At 46.3% G+C, this 26,030-nt stretch overlaps 1 long non-coding RNA gene across 1 annotated transcript; it reads left to right on the top strand.

Annotated features, from left to right (window-relative positions):
• The first annotated feature begins 15,766 nt into the window (after window positions 1-15,766).
• Window positions 15,767-18,132, top strand: LOC135818046 (uncharacterized). Its single transcript, XR_010553616.1, has 3 exons — window positions 15,767-15,981; window positions 16,506-16,636; window positions 17,582-18,132. It is a non-coding gene; the product is annotated as an uncharacterized LOC135818046 (long non-coding RNA).
• The last annotated feature ends 7,898 nt before the right edge of the window (window positions 18,133-26,030 follow it).

Genomic DNA, 26,030 nt, shown 5'->3' with positions numbered 1-26,030 from the left:
GGCTCCTGTATCTGTCCCGTACCGTACCAATATTTGTCGTATTATGTATGCGACTCCCTGATGTAGAGGGAGATTTGGAAAGAAATAGGGAAACGAGGAGGAAATTAAATTAGAATAGACGCCGAATAGGTGATAGGATGCGTCAGCATAAACATACTTTGGAAGAGAGATCCCGTCGTCTCCAAAATAAGCGTGAACGAGCGATTCAGCGCCGGTCACAGGAAACGTCGGAAGAGAGATCCCGTCGACTCCAGAACGCCGGTGATCGGCAGAGTCCGCCGGTCCCAGGCAACGTCAGGACAGACATCCCGTTGAGTCCAGAACGCCCGTGATCGGCAGAGTCTAAGCCGGTCCCAGGAAACGTCAGGACAGACATCCCGTCAAGTCCAGAACGCCCGTGATCGGCAGAGTCAGCGCCGGTCCCAGAAAACGTCAGGACAGACATCCCGTCGACGCGCAGAAAAAACTAAATCTGCAGCCTCTTTTGCCGTCGAACAGGATACGTATTTTAGGAGACTGTAAAGTTATGTAATGTCCAAATTTCGACGTGAGCAGCAGGTCACTCGCGTTGATTTTTCGACGTGCGAGCCAAATAACACGAACTGAACTTTCGCGTCGCAGACATCCCGTAGACGCGCAGAAAAACTAAATCTGCAGCCTCTTTTGCCGTCGGACAGGTTACGTATTTTTGGAGACTGTAAAGTTATGTAATGTGCTCCACAGGCAACCATGGATTCGGCGTCGTCATTGGCTCAACAGGTCAATGTACATGTACATGTATTACTACAAAAAGGCCAGAAAATCCGATTACTGTATTAAATTCAACGAATTTTCGCTGGCGATTTAATTTCGCTGATTTCGCCGCTTGGTACCAACCGGCCAAAGTAAATCGCAGGCCAAAGTTCGCCATATAGGCAAATGATGCATGATTGAGCAATGGATGCATGTGAGAGCAAAAATACCAATCGATTTAAAATTTGACGTGAAATTGCGCGTCACGTCGGAAATAACGTGCATCTTAGCCTCTCTAATAGAGAGGTTTCTATTTCTCATCGGCCAAAATTTGTTGATTTACAGTATAAGGAGATAAAAAGAAAAGAAGGAGCAAACCAAAAGTAGATGATTATTAGAGAAATAACAATCCGCAATAAATTCTGCAAATACTTTTGCCTAACTCATAATGTTCAAACCGATTGAAACGTTTTTGCAATACAGTGATGTGGCCAATCAACGGAAAAAGACATTTCCATCAGTTCTTATAACATGTACGATGAGCTAGGCAAAAAAGCATAAAAGCATAGCGTAGGGCCCTGAGCTTCCAAGCTCTCTCGTTCAGCTTAAACCCTTCGTTCAACAACTGGCTTCTCTGATGAGTTCCCCGTCATCTTTATGGAACGAAACAAGACTTGTCAGGAGTAATACTACTTGCTTTCGTGAAGTGTGGCTGGTGAACTGTTCGTGCTGTGGCCTGCAAGCGTCGTGTGGCCTCGTCGGGTCAAATGAAAAGCCTATTACTACTATTTGACGGACCTATGGAAGATGGCAACAAAGAATTACAACTATTACTTCATCCATCAGTAATGCTCGAAGGATCTCAGCGGCTCTGGCCAATGGGGGAACACTGGGCCTAGATTTGACTGGGCGAATGTGTACTAGTAATTGTGTTCTGGTTAGATTTTCAAAGTGGGACTATTCTTCATAACGCTTCAACTACTCTTCAACTCATGGCATGCATTAATGTACGGGGCAGATATAGTAAGACAATAGTCCTTTGAGCATCCTTCTGCGGGGCATACTCCATCAGGGGCCTGACGAATGCCTTGTAGATAGTCGTTCGGCCAGCTGACGTTAGAATGTGAGCTGCTCGTAGGAGAAAGCCAAGGCGCTGCTGGGCGCGGATGTTCCCGGTCCTGAGGTGACTAACGAAGGACAATTAATTGGAGTCAAATCGAACTCCAAGCAATGATATGCTGGTTTCCTCCGGTACAGGGGTGCCGCCAAACAGGATTGGGGGTAGCTCTACTCTAGGTCAGTGCATCAGAGGGTAGCAGTCATCTGGTCATAGCCTGCGACTTAGTGGGCTCGAACGACACTTTCCACCGGCAACCCCACTCATGCATGCGGGTTGTAGATATCTGCAAGGTCTGTGCAGCGTCCCGAGGACACTGAGCTGAGGGTACCAAACTGTATGTGTTGTATCGTCAAGTAGGCCTCAAGTTTAGCATTGCCAACAAGAACATCGGCAGCGTCTTTCGCATACACGTATATTTAAAAAACAGCGCAGGGCCCCAAGGTACTGCCCTCGGCTGGGCACCCCTGCAGAGATTGGGTAGAGAGAAGAAATCTGTCCTCCGACTAAGCACTGGATGGAGTGAACGGTCGCCGAGATAGGACGATAGCCAGCTATGGAGAGTGCCTGTAATGCCGAGCTGCTGGACCTTGTAGAGGAGGCCGCTGGCCCACGTGGGAGACCCAGCCAAAGGGCCTAGCGCCTGGCTATTATCAACTGCGAGAATTCGTGCCGCGCCGCCTTGGCCAACGATGCCCACCCAGGCGTCATGAAGTGCCTGTAGTGCGTCTGCCATACCGAGACCCCTACGGAACCCAAACTGGTGGTGAGTGAGGAGCTGCTTGCGCTCGAGATGGTTCATTGGCGATTGCAAAATTAATAGTTTCCATCACTTTAGACATTATGCATAACAGCGAGACTGGGCCGTAGTTTTTCAGAAGAGCGCGCGAGGACGGCTTGTGGATCGGCGCCACGTTAGCTGTCTTCCAGGATTTTGGTTCAACTCCACACCTGAAACAGAGAGCGAATAGCTGGGACAAAGGCGTTCGCAAGCTCTTTTGCACATTCCTTCAAAACCCGGGCTGAAATCATTTCAAATGCAGTTTAGGACCAGTCGCCTTTGATGTGTCGAGTCGCGCTAGGAGATGGTAGACAGTTGCCGGGCGAAAGCGAACGGCTGCTACCGTTGGAACAAGGTCAGGTAAATCGTCGGAAGTAAGATCCCGGCCAGTGACACTGCACTTCTTGGAGAAGAAGGTGGCAAAGGCCTCCGATTTCTCAGGGCTTGTTGCCTACTCCCGTCCGTCCGCATCAACAATGAGAGGAATGTCCTTGTTACGTCCGTCTCCACTAGCATACTTTAACTTTGTCCACCATTCTTTGTCCTTGGCTTGAGTGAACCAGTGGACATGCAGGCTGTGACGGATACTGGCCTCTTCGGCTTCCTGTGATCGCCTTAGGATGTTGACGGCTGTGGTGGTAACGGAGCGGAGGAAAGCTTGTTTGAGTGGAAGATCGTTCGGGTGTTTTCTCCAGGAACGCCAACGCTTGTCTTTTCCCCTCATAATAATCTTTATTTCAGGATTACCCAAAGGCTCATAGCAGCTGTACATTCCGGTGTCCACCATTTTGGATCACTCGGCATCGTGGCAAGTTCCTTAGATGGGACAATACTACTCGAAGTGGTACATGTAGTGGTATAGGCAAGCTTGCTGTCGCGTCGGGAAGTCATCAGCCAGCTCCTAACCCGTGAAAAGATGAAGAAGCGCCAGTACCATGAGTACAGAGAGCGGGTGACAGCATTGGACAGAGGTACATTTACTCCTTTAGTTTTCTCTACCTCGGGCATGCTTGGCAGAGAGTGTTCAATGTTCCTGAAGACACTAGCATGCCTGATTGCGGAAAAATATCGTCGACCTTCACCCATCGGCATCATGGGTCACCTCCGCTGCAGGCTGTCATTCTGCCTTATGCGATGGGCAGTCACCTGTTTGTGTGGTTCGAGATCATCATACCACCGCAACAGGATGAACTTCACGACTCTGTGCCGACTGAGAGCTACCTGAGCGGAATGGTACTTCACAGATACATGTATAATACTATGCCGAACATTGTCCCATGATAGTGAATTCTTGAGTTTTTGAACATTGTATTGCATTGCTGCTCCATCTATTTGTTTTCACATCTCTATTTCAATTTTCCTAATAAAGATTGTGTCAAGTACATGGTAGTACAATAGAGTCTCCTTTACTAGTACAGCAACCGGTCTGACCACCTTTGAAAATTAAACGAGCTGCCATTTATTGTGAATAATGCGGGTACTTACTGTAGATCCTCGGGCCCCTAGTCCTGTGCTGAGGCTTAGTAACCAAGTTTTTGTTTTTTTGTTTTTTATTATTATTATTATTACACGCACGTCCGCGTTTACGTCAACAGTAAGTCCACGTATTCGCATGTGCCAGAAGACAGGCAGAGTGGGCAGGGAGGAAAACAAAAATAAAGTTTTTTTGGTTTTTTTAACGCAACCAAGCCTCTTGTACGGGCAAAATAAACACATCAATTATTACGAGTGCAGCCTCAACAGCACCGGAAGAAAAACGAGCAAAAATGGCTGTGAAAACAGTCTAGTACTGCAGTCTAATGTCATAAAATGGCTGTGAATACAGTCTAATGTTAATAAGTAAGTAGGCTTAGTAACTGACTTTGTAATTGGGTGTCACTGTAAGTATTACCAAGAGTACATAACCCCAAGAGTGTGCAACTGCCTGCACAACCTCTATGCTGTGCTGCGACGGCAGAACTTCACATCACGTGACATGGTTCAAAAGGTTATGCTGGCAAACAGTGCAAAGTGACCACAAGAGAGTTGTACCCAAACTCCCCAAAGCTGGGCTGCGTACAACCCAGTATCTATCATGCACTAGAGTGCACGGGTTCATCACGTGATGTGAAGTTCTGCCGTCGCAGACCCCATAGGCCATAGCTGGAGTTGCACACTCTTGGGTTATGTACTCTTGGTATTACAGTCACCATTGTCACATAGTAGATTGGTACATGGTCGATATGCTGCACACCGAGGACTTGAGCCTTGAGGTACAATCATGTACTAATGTAGATCTACAGCCTGTACGGGCTTGGCCCGTAAGTTGCCTGACACTGTACATGTCAACACATTTTTTGTAGTTTTTTACTCGCCAGCTTGTCAGTTTTAGCTAGCGCTAGAGCTACATGTATCTCTAACAAGTAACAGCTAGTGCAGTGGTAGGAGTAGATCTACTGCCTACTAGTAGTCTACTGGTGGAAAAGGAAAGAAAAAGGCAAAGTCGTAGATCTATGTATCATCCAGTAGCGTCTAGTAGCTTACGGTCCATGCAAGTACAAGCGAGTGACCAACTAGCCAACAACCCCAGCAACGGCTATCATTAGCCGGTGCACTAGTTTTCAGCAGCCCACTGACTACTGTAGACGTGGAAACCACAGTCCATTCACAGTGCTCAGCGAGAACTGTTCGGCGGGCCGCCAGGGAGAAGTGTGAAGTAAACGTAAGCTAGTCAGGGGTGGTGGTCACTGCCTCCTGCATAGCCAATGATGGCGCAGGCATCCGTAACATTCGGAAAATATGTGGAGCGCGGCGAGCACCCGGACCCGGACGAGTTCGTGTCGGTAACAGATGTTGGTGCCATTCATTTTGCTCAAACCCCAGTTGAGGCGATGGCTGTGGAGACGGAGGGAAGAAAGTTGTTCCAGAGAAATAAGAAGGGCCTTCACTCACTTATCGACGCCAGCCATGCTTGTTTTATGCAGCATCTGCCTCTCGTTCTGAGCCCAGACATAATCTGGCTGACGATTGCTCAAGGGTTGTCGCAGCATATCAACTCTGATCCGGAGAAGTTCAGGTATCGCTTTGTGGAGCATGAAGGTCAGCTACAGCTGGACGTGGAAAGACATACATTTGTCCGTGGTTCTCCATCCAATGACTGGCCCGGTGTTTTCAAAGAATTCTCCGGCAAGATTCGAGAGTACATTGGAGCTAAAACTCATGACCTTCTTGTACCGACGTTCTCCACCACAACACCTGTGTCAGCAGCAGCTGCGGAGATTGTACTTCTGGAGGCCATGCAAAGTTACTTCTCGTTTCATTGTTTTACAGGGTGTTCCATCCCATCCTTCACCATCTTGGGCACGGTGGACGACTGGAGATCAATACGTTCGCGGGTTCTTGGTTTCCTGCAAATCGACAAGGACCTAGAGTGGTGGACAACACCTCTCGTGTTCGTACTTGATCATTTCATCCTGGCGGCAGAGGACAAGGCAGATTTGGAGTTCTGGAAAAGCTGGTACAAGTTTGAGTCCTGGTCGGGAGGGAATGCCGTCACAGGAGCAGTCCTCGCATTATTTCCGTACATCGACTCAAAACGCAATAAACATGTGGACTTCCGACGTGCAGGAGCAGAGATTGCCGACTCCCAAGGTGAAGGATCTGAGTCCTGGAACTTCTTTGGCCAAGTAGTTGATAGCAGCGGCGTTGGCTTGAAGCGTTTCTCATCCTCATTGTCCAAGGCACCGTTCACATGGCACTATCATAAAACCGACCTTTCAATGTTGTTCGTCTCTGGTTTGATGGGCATGACGTACGATGAAGACAAGGGCGTCAAGCCAGTAATCGGCTGGGCAATCACTGACGCGAATACCTCGGCCTCTAAAACCTAACATTAGAATGCATAGTCAGCATCCTCCCAGCATCCTCTATATACGGAGTTAAACTTGATGGAAATCTGGGATGCTCACCAGTATCATTCCAAGTTAGTGAATTCCTGCACATGAACTTCAATTTCTTCACATTTTTCATCGTTTTATTGCACATTGTCTCCACAGTTTTACAATACATGAATATAGTGTACACAAATGTCGATCCAGCTTGTATTACTGATTGCGGTTATCAAATTGTTGTCTCCTCGCCGTTTGTTCAAATATTTTACAATCATTTTAGTTTATTTTTTTGTAAATATGAAGTCCACACGACTAGACTGTCACTGTAGTGTAGTGAGGGAAGAACGCATGCGTGCGAGGACATTGTACATGTGCATGATTGTACATGTACTTGAGTATGTGCGTTGGATCCAAGCAAGGGCATGCAGTCGTGAGCAGAAATTTCAAGAAAAGAAAGTGATTTGGGCCGGAAAGACACTCAACTCTACGACTTTTGGTGTTCAGTATACTGAGGTCCTCGTGCGCATGGGAGCAAGGGAACACTGAGGAACAGCGTGTTATAGCGAAAATTACGCTATAGCGGATTATGTTACGGCGAGGAAATTTTGTACAGAAGTGATGCGGTTTCGGCAGGGACATTTGCATTTCATAGTACCCCAACACTGTATTTGGAGTGGTTTTTTACAGATAATATCTGTAAAAATAACTAATATTATTATGTAAAAAGGCGACGTGGAGACAATAATCTTAATAATGCAATGAATATAACTAAATGCGCACTAATGGTTGATACATATGGTGGTAAAGACACACCTGGCAATATGGCGGTAAACACACGCCTGCCCACACACGCTCTCTAGGCTGCAAAGTTCTGGCACAGAGCTCTCCTTCTCACCATATTCATGATATTGCCAGGTGTGTCTTTACCACCATATTTATCAACCATAAGTACAGCTGCAGTGGTGTCTTCGACTTCATTCTCCCGAGTCGAGCTCCGTATGAAGACATCCAAGAAGAAGATTGCCTGATGAGTCCAGCGGAGACGAAACGTACGTCGCAATCGAGCTATGTCGTTGCTGTGTCATCATCTATGTGCCATGCGCTACTTGATGTACCAGCCTGCTATGCCGGATACCGCCAGCCATGCATCGACCAGGCGCCAGGCGCGAACTGATGGTGGTGGTGGTGAGAAGGAGAGCTCTGTGCCAGAACTTTGCAGCCTAGAGAGCGTGTGTGGGCAGGCGTGTGTTTACCGCCATATTGCCAGGTGTGTCTTTACCACCATATTTATCAACCATAAGTACAGCTGCAGTGGTGTCTTCGACTTCATTCTCCTAAATGCGCACTCATATCACAACCATGGGGACGAATAATGTATTCCAGAACGTTTTCTTGTCACAATTATCAATGGAATTCGTGACTAAAGAGAATGATGAAACTACAATAGGATTTATACACTTGGAGTGAAACAGATGGTGTGAAGGACGGTGGCGGTCAGAAACCCAGTGAAGGCGGAGGCGGTGAGAAGAAGAAGAATACATCGGCAATTCATTGCATTTGTTGTCTAACCCCGTGTGTCGTGAAAGTTATGATGATTCTTGGTTCAGTGTTGTTCGTTCTTCAAGTAGTTTCAAGCAGTTGAAAGTTCTAGAAGCAGTCTACATTCGCATTCGTGATCCAAATCTTTGTAAACAAAAAGAAAATGTCACCGCACTTACGCTATTCCAGTAAATTCGCACTCACACACACTTGCACATGCATGTCCATTGTCACACTGCACTTGCTGAATTTCCTATCATTTCTCACCTCACCTATAGTTTATTACCTGTGCAAATTGTTCCTAGGTTTGTGCTATTTTTCTTACTATGCTTGTATCCTCGCTGTTTCACTCCAAGTGTATAAATCCTATTGTAGTTTCATCATTCTCTTTAGTCACGAATTCCATTGATAATTGTGACAAGAAAACGTCCTGGAATACATTATTCGTCCCCATGGTTGTGATATGAGTGCGCATTTAGTTATAATTATTCATTGCATTATTAATATTATTATTTATTTTATAAGAAGAAAGAGGACCAAAGAGCTACGCAAGTTACGCTCTATCCTTGGCTCTCCGCCCGACTCTAACTACTTTATTTATTCATTTTTATTTACACCCCGTCCGTGGCAGGCGATCAATCTCGCTAGAATCAATAAACGTACACATCACCATTGCCGGTAGTACTACAAGTAGTAGTATAGTCTTTAATAGTCTCCTTTACTACAGTACTGTCAGCAACCGGTCTGACTACCTTTGAAAAAGTAAACGAGCTGTGCATTTATCTTCTATCAACACTTGTGCAATATTCGTTTCTATTACTCTCTTCGATATTCACCCTTTGCGTGATCACTTTACTTTATGACTTCAGTTCCGTTTTTCCACTCACGATTGGAGCTTGAAAAAATGATGAAAATCGATCTTGGAAGTACGTTCATGTATTGTAGACCTACACAATCATTGTAAAACCTCTAACAAGTAGTGATGTGGTGTTGTGTGCAGCACTCACACTTTTTACATCTCTATTATTAATTAAACTATGCATTTCTTGGGGATAATACGCGTACAGGTACTTTCTGTAGATCCTCGGACCCCTGACGTTGTGCTGAGGTTCAGTAACTGACTTTGACGTATCACAGTAACCACTACTACACTAGTAGTGTAACTGTAAGTATTACAGTCACCACTGCACTGGGCATTGTCACATTGATTGGTGGATATGCACGGGTTATATCTACTAGTACATCTTGGCTTGGACCTTTACAATACAGTAGGCTCTACTAGTCAGTGCTTGATAGATCTACACTGATACGATACTATAATATTATCTACATGTCAACACATGGCTAGTCTTTTACTCGCCAGCTACCTAGCTCTAGACGTCTAGCAATAGCAAAGCAGCTACTGCGTAAGAGTGGTAAGTGTACTGGTGGAAAAGGAAGATACCGGTATAAAAAAGGAAAAAAAAGGTCGTATCGATCATCCAGTAGAGCAGTGCAAGTGCCGGCAAGCGAGTGATCGACGGGCCAATGGCTATGGAAGCTAGTTGACTACACATAGTCTACGTTATAGTAGTCCACTGACTGCTCCTGTCTGAGTGTTGATCTGGTCCATTCACAGTGCTCAGCGAGAACTGTTCGGCGGGCCGCCGGGGAGAAGTGTGAAGTAAGTTTGGTTGGTGGTCACTGCCTCCTGCATAGCCAATGATGGCGCAGGCATCCGTAACATTCGGAAAATATGTGGAGCGCGGCGAGCACCCGGACCCGGACGACTTCGTGTCGGAAAAAGACGTTGGTGCCATTCATTTTGCTCAAACCCCAGTTGAGGCGATGGCTGTGGAGACGGAGGGAAGAAAGCTGTTCCAGAGAAATAAGAAGGGCCTTCACCCGCTTATCGACGCCAGCCATGCTTGTTTTATGCAGCATCTGCCTCTCGTTCTGAGCCCAGACATAATCTGGCTGACGATTGCTCAAGGGTTGTCGAAGCATATCAACTCTGATCCAGAGAAGTTCAGGTATCGCTTTGTGGAGCATGAAGGTCAGCTTCAGCTGGACGTGGAAAGACATACATTTGTCCGTGGTTCTCCATCCAATGACTGGCCAGGAGTTTTCAAAGAATTCTCCGGCAAGATTCGAGAGTACATTGGGGCTAAAACTCATGACCTTCTTGTACCGACGTTCTCCACCACAACACCTGTGTCAGCAGCAGCTGCGGAGATTGTACTTCTGGAGGCCATGCAAAGTTACTTCTCGTATCATTTGTTTACAGGGTGTTCCATCCCATCCTTCACCATCTTGGGCACGGTGGACGACTGGAGATCAATACGTTCGCGGGTTCTTGGTTTCCTGCAAATCGACAAGGACCTAGAGTGGTGGACAACACCTCTCGTGTTCGTACTGGATCATTTCATCCTGGCGGCAGAGGACAAGGCAGATTTGGAGTTCTGGAAAAGCTGGTACAAGTTTGAGTCCTGGTCGGGAGGGAATGCCGTCACAGGAGCAGTCCTCGCATTATTTCCGTACATCGACTCAAAACGCAATAAACATGTGGACTTCCGACGTGCAGGAGCAGAGATTGCCGACTCCCAAGGTGAAGGATCTGAGTCCAGGAACTTCTTTGGCCAAGTAGTTGATAGCAGCGGCGTTGGCTTGAAGCGTTTCTCATCTTCATTGTCCAAGGCACCCTTCACATGGCACTACCATAAAACCGATCTTTCAATGCTGTTCGTCTCTGGTTTGATGGGCATGACGTACGATGAAGATGAGGGCGTCAAGCCAGTAATCGGCTGGGCAATCACTGACGCGAATACCTCGGCCTCTAAAACCTAACATTAGAATACATAGTCAGCATCCTCCCAGCATCCTCTACATTCGGAGTTAAACTTGATGGAAATCTGGGGTGCTCACCAGTATCATTCCAAGTTAGTGAATTCCTGCACATGAATAGCACTGTGCAAATGAATAGCAACTTGCAGGTGAATTCTATGACGGCTCTCTCTTGACACGTACTTGCATATTTCACTTTGTGGACTACAGTTGCCAACCTCGCTCTTTAGAGAGTTTCACAGCATCATGCGTGATGACATCATCATCGTCATCATTTTGGGCATTCTTTTTTAGGCTTTTTTTGCGGCATTACAAGTAGAAATCACAATCTCTGCTTTGCCACTCTCTACACCTCATACAGTGATGTATTTTGCCTGTCCACTGTACCACCGCACTGCTTATTCCGACCTCATTGTGTTTTGCCGACTGCAGCACCAAGCCGGCTCTTGCGTGGTACATGTAATATTTTGATCGAAGGACTGTGCTTTTTTCTGCACGTACGTGTTGATGTCTGTGTGTTCTCCATTCTCCTAACCCTCCAAGATGTCAGCAATGCACACAGAATGTATACACAGCATGCCATCACTGCATTTCATCATACACACTAGAACAGGGAGCCCTACACATACACTCTATGTGTAGGGCTCCCTGTTCTAGAATGTGTGACGGTATGCACAATGTGTTGAAAATTAAATTAAAAGTACTTCGAAGTTCGAAGTACACAATATTGAAAGGATTGGGAGTACCCCCGCCCCGACTGATCCTTTGAAGTACACAATCATTAATTTTAGTTTATTTTTTTGTAAATATGTGCCAAGTCCACACGACTGTCCCTGTAGTGAGGGAAGAACGCATGCGTGCGAGGACATTGTACATGTGCATGTACATGTACTTGAGTATGTGCGTTGGATCCAAGCAAGGGCATGCAGTCGTGAGCATAAATTTCAAGAAAAGAAAGTGATTTGGGCCGGAAAGACACTCGACTCTACGACTTTTGGTGTTCAGTATACTGAGGTCCTCGTGCACGTGGGAGCAAGGGAACACTGAGGAACAGCGTGTTATAGCGAAAATTACGCTATAGCGGATTATGTAACGGCGAGGAAATTTTGTACAGAAGTGATGCGGTTTCGGCAGGGACATTCGCATTTCGTAGTACCCCAACACTGTGTTTGGAGTGTTTTTTTTTCAGATAATATCTGTAAAAAATAACGAATAATTACTACAGTACTGTCAGCAACCGGTCTGACTACCTTTGAAAAAGTAAACGAGCTGTGCATTTATCTTCTATCAACACTTGTGCATTATTCGTTCTATTACTCTCTTCGATATTCACCTTTTGTGTGATCACTTTACTTTATGGCTTCAGTTCCGTTTTTCCACTCACGATTGGAGCTTGAAAAATGAAAATCGATCTTGGAAGTACGTTCATGTATTGTAGATCTACACATTGTAAAACCTCTAACAAGTAGTGATGTGGTGTTGTGTGCAGCACTCGTACTTTTTACATCTCTAACTGTGCATTTCTTGGGGATAATAATACGCGTACAGGTATTTACTGTAGATCCTCGGACCCCTGACGTTGTGCTGAGGCTCAGTAACTGACTTTGACGTTTCACAGTAACTGCTAGTACTAGTAGTAGTGTAAGTATTACAGTCACCACTGCACTGGGCATTGTCACATTGATTGGTCGATATGCACGGGCATATCTACTAGTACTAGTACATCTTGGCTTGGACCTTTACATGCAGTAGGCTCTACTAGTCAGTGCTTGATAGATCTACACTGATACGACGATATCTACATGTCAACACATGGCTAGTCTTTTACTCGCCAGCTAGCTAGCTCTGGACGTCTAGTACTATTAGTATAGCAACTACTGCGTAAGAGTGGTAAGTGTACTGGTGGAAAAGGAAGATACCGGTATAAAAAAAAGGAAAAAAGGTCTTGTCGATCATCCAGTAGAGCAGTGCAAGTGCCGGCAAGCGAGTGATCGACGGGCCAATGGCTATGGAAGCTAGTTGACTACACAGTCATAGTCTACGTTATAGTAGTCCACTGACTGCTCTTGTCTGAGTGTTGATCTGGTCCATTCACTGCTCAGCGAGAACTGTTCGGCGGGCCGCCGGGGAGAAGTGTGAAGTAAGTTTGGTTGGTGGTCACTGCCTCCTGCATAGCCAATGATGGCGCAGGCATCCGTAACATTCGGAAAATATGTGGAGCGCGGCGAGCACCCGGACCCGGACGACTTCGTGTCGGAAAAAGACGTTGGTGCCATTCATTTTGCTCAAACCCCAGTTGAGGCGATGGCTGTGGAGACGGAGGGAAGAAAGCTGTTCCAGAGAAATAAGAAGGGCCTTCACCCGCTTATCGACGCCAGCCATGCTTGTTTTATGCAGCATCTGCCTCTCGTTCTGAGCCCAGACATAATCTGGCTGACGATTGCTCAAGGGTTGTCGAAGCATATCAACTCTGATCCAGAGAAGTTCAGGTATCGCTTTGTGGAGCATGAAGGTCAGCTTCAGCTGGACGTGGAAAGACATACATTTGTCCGTGGTTCTCCATCCAATGACTGGCCAGGAGTTTTCAAAGAATTCTCCGGCAAGATTCGAGAGTACATTGGAGCTAAAACTCATGACCTTCTTGTACCGACGTTCTCCACCACAACACCTGTGTCAGCAGCAGCTGCGGAGATTGTACTTCTGGAGGCCATGCAAAGTTACTTCTCGTATCATTTGTTTACAGGGTGTGCCATCCCATCCTTCACGATCTTGGGCACGGTGGACGACTGGAGATCAATACGTTCGCGGGTTCTTGGTTTCCTGCAAATCGACAAGGACCTAGAGTGGTGGACAACGCCTCTCGTGTTCGTACTTGATCATTTCATCCTGGCGGCAGAGGACAAGGCAGATTTGGAGTTCTGGAAAAGCTGGTACAAGTTTGAGTCCTGGTCGGGAGGGAATGCCGTCACAGGAGCAGTCCTCGCATTATTTCCGTACATCGACTCAAAACGCAATAGACATGTGGACTTCCGACGTGCAGGAGCAGAGATTGCCGACTCCCAAGGTGAAGGATCTGAGTCCAGGAACTATTTTGGCCAAGTAGTTGATAGCAGCGGCGTTGGCTTGAAGCGTTTCTCATCTTCATTGTCCAAGGCACCGTTCACATGGCACTACCATAAAACCGATCTTTCAATGTTGTTCGTCTCTGGTTTGATGGGCATGACGTATGATGAAGACGAGGGCGTCAAGCCAGTAATCGGCTGGGCAGTCACTGACGCGAATACCTCGGCCTCTAAAACCTAACATTAGAATACATAGTCAGCATCCTCTACATACGGAGTTAAACTTGATGGAAATCTGGGGTGCTCACCAGTATCATTCCAAGTTGGTGAATTCCTGCACATGAATAGCACTGTGCAGGTGAATAGCAATGTGTAGGTGAATTCTATGACGGCTCTCTCTTGACATGTATAGGTATTTGTATATTTCACTTTGTGGACTACAGTTGCCAACCTCTTTCCTTAGAGAGTTTCACCGCATGATGCGTCATGACATCTTCATCGTCATCAATTTGGGCATTCTTTTAAAAGGCTTTTTTGCGGCATTACAAGTAAAAATCACAATCTCTGCTTTGCAACTCTCTACACCCATACAGTGATGTATTTTGCCTATCCACTGTACCACCGCACTGCTTATTCCGACCTCATTGTGTTTTACCGACTGCAGCACCAAGCCAGCTCTTGCATAATAGCACATTGGTCATATGGCACGTAGATCTACGGTTCATGTTGGTGTAAGCAAGAGAGAGAGAGAGAGAGAGAGAGAGAGAGAGAGAGAGAGAGAGAGAGAGAGAGAGAGAGAGAGAGAGAGAGAGAGAGAGAGAGAGAGAGAGAGAGAGAGAGAGAGAGAGAGAGAGAGAGAGAGAGATAGAGAGAGAGAGAGATAGATAGATAGATAGATAGATAGATAGAGAGAGAGAGAGAGAGAGAGAGAGAGAGAGAGAGAGAGAGAGAGAGAGAGAGAGATAAGTGTATGACTGCTGAGTCCAGTATTTGATATGGGTGAACCAGTTCTCATGAATTATGACGGGGGCGGCCATGGGGTCTCGATCCGGGCACCATTTCATCCAAGAAATAATGTGCGTAGCTGTCATGATGCCTAGTTACATGTACATGGACATGACCAAACCACTTCATTTAATGTGCTTTTGAATAGTTGAATCAAGGCGTGTGCATGTGAATGGGCAAATAGCATTTTTGACTTCAAGCAGAACGGACTGATTTTGTGCGAGAACAATAGCAGTTATCAAGCGTATTTTTATTTTGAGAGATATCGTTCGGCAAGTCCATAATGTATTGTATTTTATTGTGCATTTTTTGTTATTTTACTTGGGCATTCCCAGCAGACCCGAAGGCCTTCTTACAGGGTGCCCAAGGTGAACGCATGTGTTAAGTTCCTGGCGAAATGAATAATTGGGGATAGGATTAGTGCGGAGGGCCCATATGATTCGGGAATATCTTTAGCTCCTGAAGCTTTGATGCTGCAATCGCCAGTCTTTTCTTGACTTCGATGTCAGATGTTCCAGCTGCACGGATGGTCGCTCCGAGGTACTGAATTTTTGCACCCGCTCCGATGGGACACCATCCACACTCACCCGGGAGTACTGGTTTTTAGACCATTCGTGCTCAGTTTTAGTACTCCCTGATCTAACTGGGAGAGCTATATCTATGTACGAGAAGCATATCGACATTGGAATGATCCATCTATCAGCTACTTTGACCAGGGCCTGACCGTGGAAAGCAACGCACCACAGGACTTAACCTACAGGGCATTCGAGATGCCGGCAGACATTCAGTACAACTCATCACAGCTTCACTATGATACGTACTTCTATGTTGTGTTCCGATGGGAAACGAATTCGATCCGAGCAGTTTGACAAGGACCACTGACTACACTGATGTGTACAGTAACAATCCTGGCCAATCAGCCACACTTGCTGCCGCACTAAATGGAGATCTATCAAGCAACGTCGTTACACTGTCGCACAGTGAAGTGCAGATTTATTTTCATCTCAATGGGTACTCCCCCGACTGATATCGGTTTTTCGGGATCCTTTGAAAGTAAGTCATTGCTGCTGATGTTTTCTGCCATTGCTGCTGCTGCTGATGATGATGTTTTCTGCCGTTGCTGCTGCTGCTGCTCAGCGTACTGATCGACATGACTTCTGATGTTGTATTAGCTGAACCCAGCCTGTCTGTGATTCACAGCATGGATAATACCAAACGTCATACATAGAGCAAACATATAGTCAACTTCGCTAATAACGACTGCGGATATAACGACAATTCGCGAATAACGACAGCATTTCCATGCCCAGAGCAAAGTCCCTAGGCCCTTCCAACTGTAATACATAATTATAATGAGACTTCGGGTATAACGACACTTCGCGAATGAGGACACTTTTTTGATGCCCCGCCGAGTGTCGTTATAAGCAAAGTTGACTGTACGTTAATAAGTATAACCTCAGCAAAGGCGCGGTGGTGTCATGTTCAAATGGGCCGGGTAAGCACCGACTGTAAACGCCTTGTTGAGAGGTGCCGGTTACTAAGTATGTGGGCCGGTCTGCTCTTTGTGTGCACCGGAGGTGTTTGTAGTTTGCGGCGGAGGAGGAAGCGAGCAGCCGGCCAGAAGAAGCGTGCCATGCGCCGCCACAAGCTCCGCAAAGTATACCAGCACAGTGGAAGACTGTCAAAGAATGAAACACACATCGATCGAGTAAGTGATTGGCAGTCCTGCCATCGGATAGCAGAGTCTATCCGAACCACTTCTCCTGGCAGTGTTGCGGGAACTGTTGCACAATCAGATTCACCAGTATCTTGCTTATTATGTGTTAGTGTTGGACAAACTACGGCCCGGATAACATGTACTGCACCATGTTCCGGGATCAGTGTTAACGGCACCGGGGTCTAAGCCGCACCCCCTTTCGGGCCCAAAACTCATAATAATCTCTTTTGGCATTCGGAGTACGAGCCGCACGTCCAATTTTGAATTTTTGGCTATCCAAACTTGATGGGCATTAGTACATTCAAGACGTTTACCAATGGTTATTAAAAAAAACCAGCTGAGAAGCACGACTGAAGTTCTAGCAAAAAAGTTCTTTGTTTGTCCCTGACTCTGAGCTGACAATACAGAAGTATCGTACAACTGCAATGATGGATTTCTGTGCATGAAAAGTATATAAAACGTAGTCCAATGACATCGTACATGCATGTTATGCATATGGCACGCCATACCACCGGTTGATTCGTGGCCAGCATTCGGAGTCTCAGCCACAGGGGCGATTTTGAGTACTTTTAGGCGTTGCAAAGTGCGGCTCACACCCCGGAATATACGGTAACCCTTTGGGTCTTTCTTTTCTATTATAATGCGTGGCTCTCCATGCGAGTCTAATATACAGTAACTGTTGTTGTTGGTACTTCTGAACTGGTAAATATCAGGCTTCTGTTCGTGAATGCACACTGAGGCGATTTCCAACACCTTCAACTGAGGTGAAGGAGAAATATTGGAAGAAGTGCGAGGCGACGGTGGGAGTGGGGGAGGCCGGGAAGGAGTCATGAACTTGGCAGATGGTGCATATATACAGGGGCCTTTGAGAACTGCTTCCGGATTTCATCTGAGTACTTGTTCTTTTTGCGTGCGTGTGAATTTCCACTTGTGCAGAGCAAGTACGAGCACATCATGAAGTTCAAAATCGCAATGCTGCTGGGGAAAGTGTCCATGGCCGAGGCGTGTGACAGCAACTGCACCACTCGACAGCTCATGAGCATGCACAAGTGCTGCGAGCACTGGCAAAATAATGGTATAACCCCGAACGCATGCCCAGGCCGCAGGCCATCAGCAGCTAGCGACCTGGAACTCTGCTCTCCGCACTACCCTCTTCAACAAAAGAGCCGCCTGCATAGACACGATAACAGCCAGAAGCATCGCAATCGACTCAGAAAGAGGCAGCAGAAGCAAGCAATGGTGATCGAAGCTAAGCCACAGAAATGAGCCAAGAGACTTCGCTTGCAGCGAGAGCGGGCATCACGGCGGAGGCCACCCCATACGACACAACTCACCTCTCCAATCTAGATGCTCCAGTCATGTCGAACCATGCGCTGGCGGCTTTCCAGCAGCCAGTGCCTTCGGATATGGCGTGCAATTGACCTGCAGATTCACTAGCCGCTGACGGGCAGTCATCTGTATGCACCCTGACTTCTATTTAAGCACACTTTATAGACCGTGTTTCTGTCCGAGCGATAGCAACGTTCACCAAGTACTGGGTACATAACTTAGGTAACACAGACAGATGTGTCGCTAGCTACGCCATGTAAGCTAGGCACATTCGATTATCATTGTGTTCAACTATTCTAAGCATACACACACACACACACACACACACACACACACACACACACACACACACACACACACACACACAAACACACACAAACAGATATAGCAGCAAGTAGCACTGAAACCGTACACTTCTCTGGCTGGCAACATGAAGCAATCGCTAGCTACGAGCACAGCCACACCTTAGCTGCCATGTGCACAATCCGAATTCTCTGTTTAACGTTTGACTTAAGGTACTCTCTGCCACCCTTGAACGAGAAAGTTTCATGGCACAGTTCATGTTATTTGATGAGGAGACAATGCTGAGCACTAGCTGTAGTGCATGACTGCTCGGGCGTAGTTTACCTTCGCTTTCTTTCATTCTGTCCCAGTCAACCTATCACATCATTAAATATGCGGAGATTGGCGGTGCTTTCATTAAGTAAGAGTATCTATTGGTATACATGACATACTTCTAAATACTTGTAAGTAGCTGAATAAGTTAGACAGTGTAGACACACATTATGTGCTGCTCATCCATTTAAAATGCTTGCTTGCTTGGAAGAATGACGTGCATATGCACAACTAAGCTACGGAGTGTTTGGCAGCTTTGGTGGGCCAGTGTGACAGTCGTGAGATCTTCTCAAGCCGATTGTCTTCCAGGAATGGTTCCTGTGATATTGTTGGTGCAATTGGCATGACGCAGCCGGATCCTCGAACTATGTTAAAAGCAGGGGTTTGCACTTGAACTGAGCTGCCGGTGTTAAAGTCGTAACTGGCGCATTCGCAGCCACTCCAATCCAGATAGACGCGAACGATCAGTATGTCAGTGGATTTTTTAAACCGAGTGTGTCAGCCGGCTTGCACTTTTGGAATACTAGTACCCACCGGTTGTCTCGTTCCCCATCCAGGCGTGTTGCAAACGAGAATCTCAGTGGTGCAAGAGCAAGTTTGCCAGTTGAGCGGACGACCCACAGCATGCCAACACCCAAGTATAGTGTTAAGTGACCAATGGAACGTACAACTGTTCTGTATACAACGCCAGGCTCGCCCCCCCCCCCCCCCCCAGGTGTGTGCATGTCACAGTTGAATTCCATCAAAACCTGTATTCTAAACGTAACTGCAACAACTAATTGCTCAAGGACAACTCCGCATCGGTCACTAACTTCACCAGAGCAACCTACCGCTATACCCCGTCCTATCCTACAGAAGTGGGAGATACACACTTCACAAGTCAGTTAGAGGACAGTGCACATCAAGAATCTCAGCCAGCCAACACCGTTGTCATGGTAACTAGAAAACATAGTCAGAGGTGTCATAGCTCGGCATAAAATAAAGTACTGAGAGTCTGATACTGAGTATGGTCGATGACCTGGCACCGTCCTGCTCCAACAAATATCCAATGTGCAAACCAACTCGGAAATATCAGACAAATGCGGAAGGAGATGACTTTGTGAACGAACTGCATCAAATTGTCCTTTCTTCTCTCTGTATTTATTATTGGCTCAGTGTCCGAGATCAATTCAATGTGGCTTCCTGTACCATTGTCCTGATCATGTTGAAAGCCAGGAGTAGGCACCGGCGGATAATGCTAGCATAATAACTAGCATAATGACCCATGTGGGGAAGACCGGCACTGCCCTAGCATAAAGCCTCCAAATGTGACCTTGTCTAGCACAATCGATGTGTGAAACTAGCACTACGTCAAGATGAAAGTGTATGCTGGATGCCACCGTTGCCAGAAGCGTGTTTGGCACTGTTTACTGCGTTTACGGAGTTGTTCAAACTGCACTGACTTGTACTTGGAGCTAAATATAGCATTGTGCACACTTTTTGCAAATTTGATTTCCAAATTTGCAATGCTTGTCTTGAAGTTCAATGTCAATGATACGGCGAGTCTTTTCCAAGTAAGAACGGTAGTTTGTAAATATTTCGGCCTTCAACTTTAGCATGTTGAGTCGTTGTTGACAGTGAAAATAATTATAAAAGTGGTAAGTCCTTCGCTATAAGTGAGCAAACTAGTTGTACTGTCGTAGCTTGTCGTAATTTGTTGGCCCGATGGCAGCTACGGGAGACGGAGGCTCTGGTTTTGAAACAGAAGATGAGAGCAGTGAGAGTGATGGCTTTGTTTGCGAAGAGGGAAGCTCTGACTTGGAAAAGAACGCGGCAGCCGACAGTCTTCCAGCAGCACAACCAGCTGCTATTGCCCGCAAAAGGTCGTTTGCAAGAAGTGGAAAGTCAAGCGACTCGAGCCAGAATTCGGAAGCGAAGCGCGTGAGAGTGTCAGCTGGGAAATCCACCGCAGCTCCTCGACGCAGCACCCACGATCGGATAGCAGAATTCCCAGGCGAGTACCTCTCAGTTTCTGCGGGGAAACTCTACTGCACAGCTTGTAACTTGACGATCAGTATCAAGCACAGCATTGTGAAAGCGCATGTGAATAGCCAACGACATGTGCAAGGAAAGGAGAGTAAGAAACGGGCGAAACTTCACCAACAGGCAATAACTATATTGTGGAAAAAGTTTTCAAGTGAAAGCACGTCTGACCTGGCGGGAAGCGGTCTGTCACAAGCTGTGTCCGAAGATGTTGTTCGGCGGGCCAACGTTGTTGAGACTTTCCTAAAGGCTGGAATTCCGCTCAGTAAGGTGGATTACCTGCGCCCTCTCCTGGAGAGTGGTTACGGACGTTTAACATATAGCACTCACATGGCTCAGCTGATTCCATTCCTGCACTGCAAGGAGGAAGATGAATTAAAGAAGGAGATATCAGGTGCACCGTATGTGGCTGTCATATTTGATGGAACTTCCCGCCTGGGAGAGGCACTTGCAGTGGTTCTGCGGTATGTGGATGCAGATTTGAAGATTCATCAGAGATTTGTTCGCTTCCATGTACTGGCAAAGAGTCTGGCAGGTCTGGAGTTGTCCTGTGATACTGCCATATTCCGAGTGACTGCATAGGGAAGTCATTATTTCCCACCGTATGGATTGACATTTTCGTAGCACTATCGGCACTGCTAGCATTATAACTAGCATAATCGCTCCAAATAACTAGCAGTGCTAGTAGCACAATTTCCTCATATAACTAGCATTATCCGCCGGTGCCTAGCCAGGAGCCCTCAGGCGTACGCCCCTCGGGTTAACTTGCCAGGCACAAACACGCCTCCCAGCACCACGCACGAACCAATAACATGACATTGTACTGATATGCAGAGTTCCACACTCTTGGGGCCCCAGGGCCTTGATCGACTGCAAGGCGCCGCCAAAAATGGTCACTTTGCATGAGGTACAATGTACATGTAGATGATGTGTGCAGCACAGCGTGTCAGGTAGGTAGGGGTTTCCAGATTATCTTTTTGAATACCGTATTTCCGCAAATAGTAGGCCGGTCTACTATTTCTTTCAAACTCGTCCTAACCCGGCCTTATAATTGAGAACGGTCTTGTATTGGAGGACGGTCTTTTACTCTTTCAACCCAGTTTGATCCCCTGTCTTCTATTTTTCGCCACACAGTTTTACCCCCGTTCTTCCATTTTCTTCTACACAGTTTGAGCACGGTCTTCTATTTTTCTCATCCTCATTTAGTAGGCCCGGTCTTCTAATCGGAGCAGTCTTGTACTTTTCAATTGCCCCCTGCCCCGGCCTTGTATTCGAGGAAGGCGTTGTATACGAGGACGGTCTTTTATTTGCGGAAATACGGTAATGGAGTGTTTTTTGGATCTTTGGAATTTTTTCGAATTTTGCTGTTTTTCCGTGATTTTTCGCAAATTCGACAATTTTTGGAACATTTTGCCAAATTCTACCTTTTTTAGACCTTTTTTCGAGGTGTGTTGGAAATCTGATCAGCTGAGGGACCAAAGGCACCTATCACGTGCCGCGATGGGCCTGAAAATTTTCGACGTCAGTGCACGCGGCGTCTGATCTGAGCTCAGCGCTCTCATGCATATGTTACGTCATCGTTGCCATGGCAACGGGTAGATCATTTTCAGGTTTTGAGTGACTTTTGAATATTTTTTTGAAATTTTTGCATAGCATCATTTTTTGGATTTGAATCTTAATGCTCGAGAACAATATCTTGTATCTCAATAATACGCAATTTCTTGCGAATAATCTGGAAACCCTTACAGGTAGGACATACAAGTCATGTAGATGTGCCACAGATGTGCCATCGCTCAGTCCCATTCCGGAAAAAGAAGTGCATGACAGATACTAGGTACACTGTACTAGTAGTACATGATTGTACTTCAATGTATACATGCGAACACCCTGTGGTTTCCTATGCATGGGTCATTTTCGAGGGGAATTATTATTTTCATAGCTGGCATGCTTTTTAAAGGGGACGTTAAGGCTAAAATCAAAATTTCACCAGTTGTAGTCTTCGGGGTGCTGAGTCGAATGGTCGTGGTCCGAGGAAGCTGAGACGCTCCCTTCCTACTTTAATCCCAATCGAACTCGCGCACTTCCACCGAAACTGGGTGACTGCGCCCTACTAGATGGGGGATTTATTATTATTATTATTATTTATTAAATTTTTAATAGGGCATTCCCATGATTTGTATGCAAAATGTCACTAAAAGCGCCATGTCGTTCTTATAGAAGCACGGATGACCGCGATTGGCCCTAGGCCTTGACGGATTATGCTAGCATAATTTTTCGCATAATTCCTACCAAAATCGAATAATCGCATAATTCGAGGCAAATTGCATACGAATCGCATAAAATTGTAATAATCCGCCTGTTCGCATCAAATTCCATACAGTTGTTGTTGTGTTGTTGTTGTTGTTTTTTTATTTTACTTCACCAGAATTACAGGCAGTAGAGTGCCTTCTCACTAGACCAGGTCTAGTTCTCACAAATGATGAAGAATGTGAATGAACATGCTAAAGCTAATGAAAAACAAGAAATAGAAAAAGATGAGAAAATCTTGTGTTTTATATTAAATTTTTATGACGGTATTTGTATGTGAGTGACAGTGATTAAATGACAATGGAAAGAAAAGAAAAAGATAGAAAGAAAAGAGTAAGGAATAAACGAAGCAGATGTATGAAATAGAAATAGAGAAGTTGAGATATTTGAGGAGAAAAGTCAGGTTGTCGATTAGAGACCAAACCAAAAGATTAAAATGCACATGTCTGACGAATGAGTCAAGACAGAGAAAGCGTGTCATGAACATCTGGGCACAGCAGGGCTTTGAAACCCAGAATATCTTCATGGCAACGAATATTTGCCGGAAGCCTGTTCCAATACACGCTGCCCACGAATTGCATGGACGCTCGAGATGCTGGTCCACGAACGAATGGAATTTGGAGAAGACGTGAGACCTGGCCACGTGTAACACGGCGTGTGCTTTGCTCAAGACCAGGTTCAGCGATCAACAGAAAGAAAGGCGAAAATAGCATGCTTGCATTGGAGGCAAGACATCTATGGACAAAAACAACAATCTTGAGCTTAAAATGGTGGATCAGTGGGGAAATATTTAATCTAGAAATGAGAGGTGCGGTCGGTGTTTGACGAGGGAGCTGAAACACAGCTCTGACTCCAGCCTTGCTGATCTTGCCCAAACGGTCGAGAAGCTGAGCTGTGAGGCTTGGGTAGAATGCTGCTGAAGCATAACACAGCTGGCTGTTTACCATACTGGTGTACCACGACCGTCGAGCTCTAAGCGTTAGTGAACGCCCGTGTCTCCACAATTGCCCTATGGTTTGTGCAGTTCTACGTGACACATAGTCGACATGTGGCCTCCATGACAATTGGTCGTCAACGATCACACCAAGGTATTTTGCGGTGGCCGTCAGTTGTACATGTTCTACAAGTACAAGTACAAGTAGATGCACTAGGAAGTTGTAGGTTTACGACTCCCTTGATAACATGTCCAGTCCACTACAATCAGTGATGGTTGTAGCTAGGTCGGACGGTGCGTTGACCCCGTTGAACTTTTGCTGCTACAGTACAACGCCCTCTACAAAACAATTCCCCTGTTATTTTGCACAGAACCATTATGCATTAGCAGCATATGTGAGCATAATGCGGCATAATATGATAACTTTTAGCATAAAATAGCATAATTCTGCAATTTTTTCAGCAATGCGAAAAGCATAATTTCACGAAAATATTAGCATAATCCGTCAAGGCCTAATTGGCCCATATGTTGTAGTCTTTTGGACGCTGAGTCGACTGGTTTTGGTCCGAAAAGGCTGCGATGCAGCGTTCCTCCTTTATTCCCAATCGAACATGGTTGAACAAGCGGTCACGTGCTCCTGGGTGCCCAAATCACCTGGTCACCGCGCCAGCAGGCGACAACTTTCACACCAAGGTTCACACCAAGGTTCAACTCGAGTTCAACTCGAGTGACAGGACTGCACCCAAAAAAGGTCAAACAGGCTAGTAAGTTGTACCCTGCAGGCACGGTGACCAGGTGAATCCCAATCGAACTCGCGCACGTCCACCGAAACTGGGTGACTGCGCCCTACTAGATGGGGATTTGTATGCAAAATGTCACTAAAAGCGCCATTTCGTTCTTGTAAAAGCACGGATGACCGCGATTGGCCCGTATGTTGTAGTCTTTTGGACGCTGAGTCGACTGGTTTTGGTCCGAAAAGGCTGCGATGCAGCGTTCCTCCTTTATTCCCAATCGAACATGGTTGAACAAGCGGTCACGTGCTCCTGGGTGCCCAAATCACCTGGTCACCACGCCAGCAGGCGACAACTTTCACACCAAGGTTCAACTCGAGTGACAGGACTGCACCCAAAAAAGGTCAAACAGGCTAGTAATTAGTTGTACCCTGCAGGCACGCTGACCAGGTGACTGGTGTACGCAGGAGCACGTGACCGCTTGTTCAACCATGTTCGATTGGGAATAAAGGAGGAACGCTGCATCGCAGGCTTTTCGGACCAACACCAAGGTTCCTATCGAGTTCAACTCGAGTTTCCACTCGAGTTCAACTCGAGTGACAGGACTGCACCCAAAAAAGGTCAAACAGGCTAGTAAGTTGTACCCTGCAGGCACGGTGACCAGGTGACTGGTGGACGCGGGAGCACGTGACCGCTAGGCGGATTATGCTCGCGAAATCAAGGAATTATGCTTTCATGGATTCTCGCATTATGCTCGTAAAATCCTCATATTATGCTTTGGCACCCGGGATATATTATATTCACTTTGTTGTACTTATGGAGCCTCAAAGTTCGGGAACTTGTGCCTTTTTTCGTACTTGCAAGTTGCAAGTGGCCATAAGTACAACAAAACACATGTACCGGTACATGAGTATCCCCATACCAAGGTGTCCATGCATGTACATGTACATGTACATGTACATGTAAGAGGCTGACCGCTTGTTCAACCATGTTCGATTGGGAATAAAGGAGGAACGCTGCATCGCAATCGCGGTCATCCGTGCTTTTATAAGAACAAAATGGCGCTTTTAGTGACATTTTGCATACAAATCCCCATCTAGTAGGGCGCAGTCACCCAGTTTCGGTGGAAGTGCGCGAGTTCGATTGGGATTCAAGTAGGAAGGGAGCGTCGCAGCTTCCTCGGACCAAGACCATTCGACTCAGCACACCGAAGACTACAACTGGTGAAAATTTGATTTTAGGGTATACTTCCCCTTTAACTTCCCCTTAAATACCATTAATTTTTATCATCCTGACTCGCTGAAAAAAGGTTCAATTTTTCCTAGCGGGTTGTAATTGGCCTTAGTTGAACCCACTGGCCCGCTCTAGAAGCTGATCACGGCGACCTGCCTTATTTTAGCTGTGCTTTAGAAAGGTCGCATGATTTCTGTAAATACATGACTTGTAC

The sequence above is a fragment of the Sycon ciliatum genome, chromosome 5, assembly GCF_964019385.1.
Source record: "Sycon ciliatum chromosome 5, ocSycCili1.1, whole genome shotgun sequence".
Taxonomy (NCBI): domain Eukaryota; kingdom Metazoa; phylum Porifera; class Calcarea; order Leucosolenida; family Sycettidae; genus Sycon; species Sycon ciliatum.
This window is presented reverse-complemented; position numbering and strand designations above follow the sequence as displayed.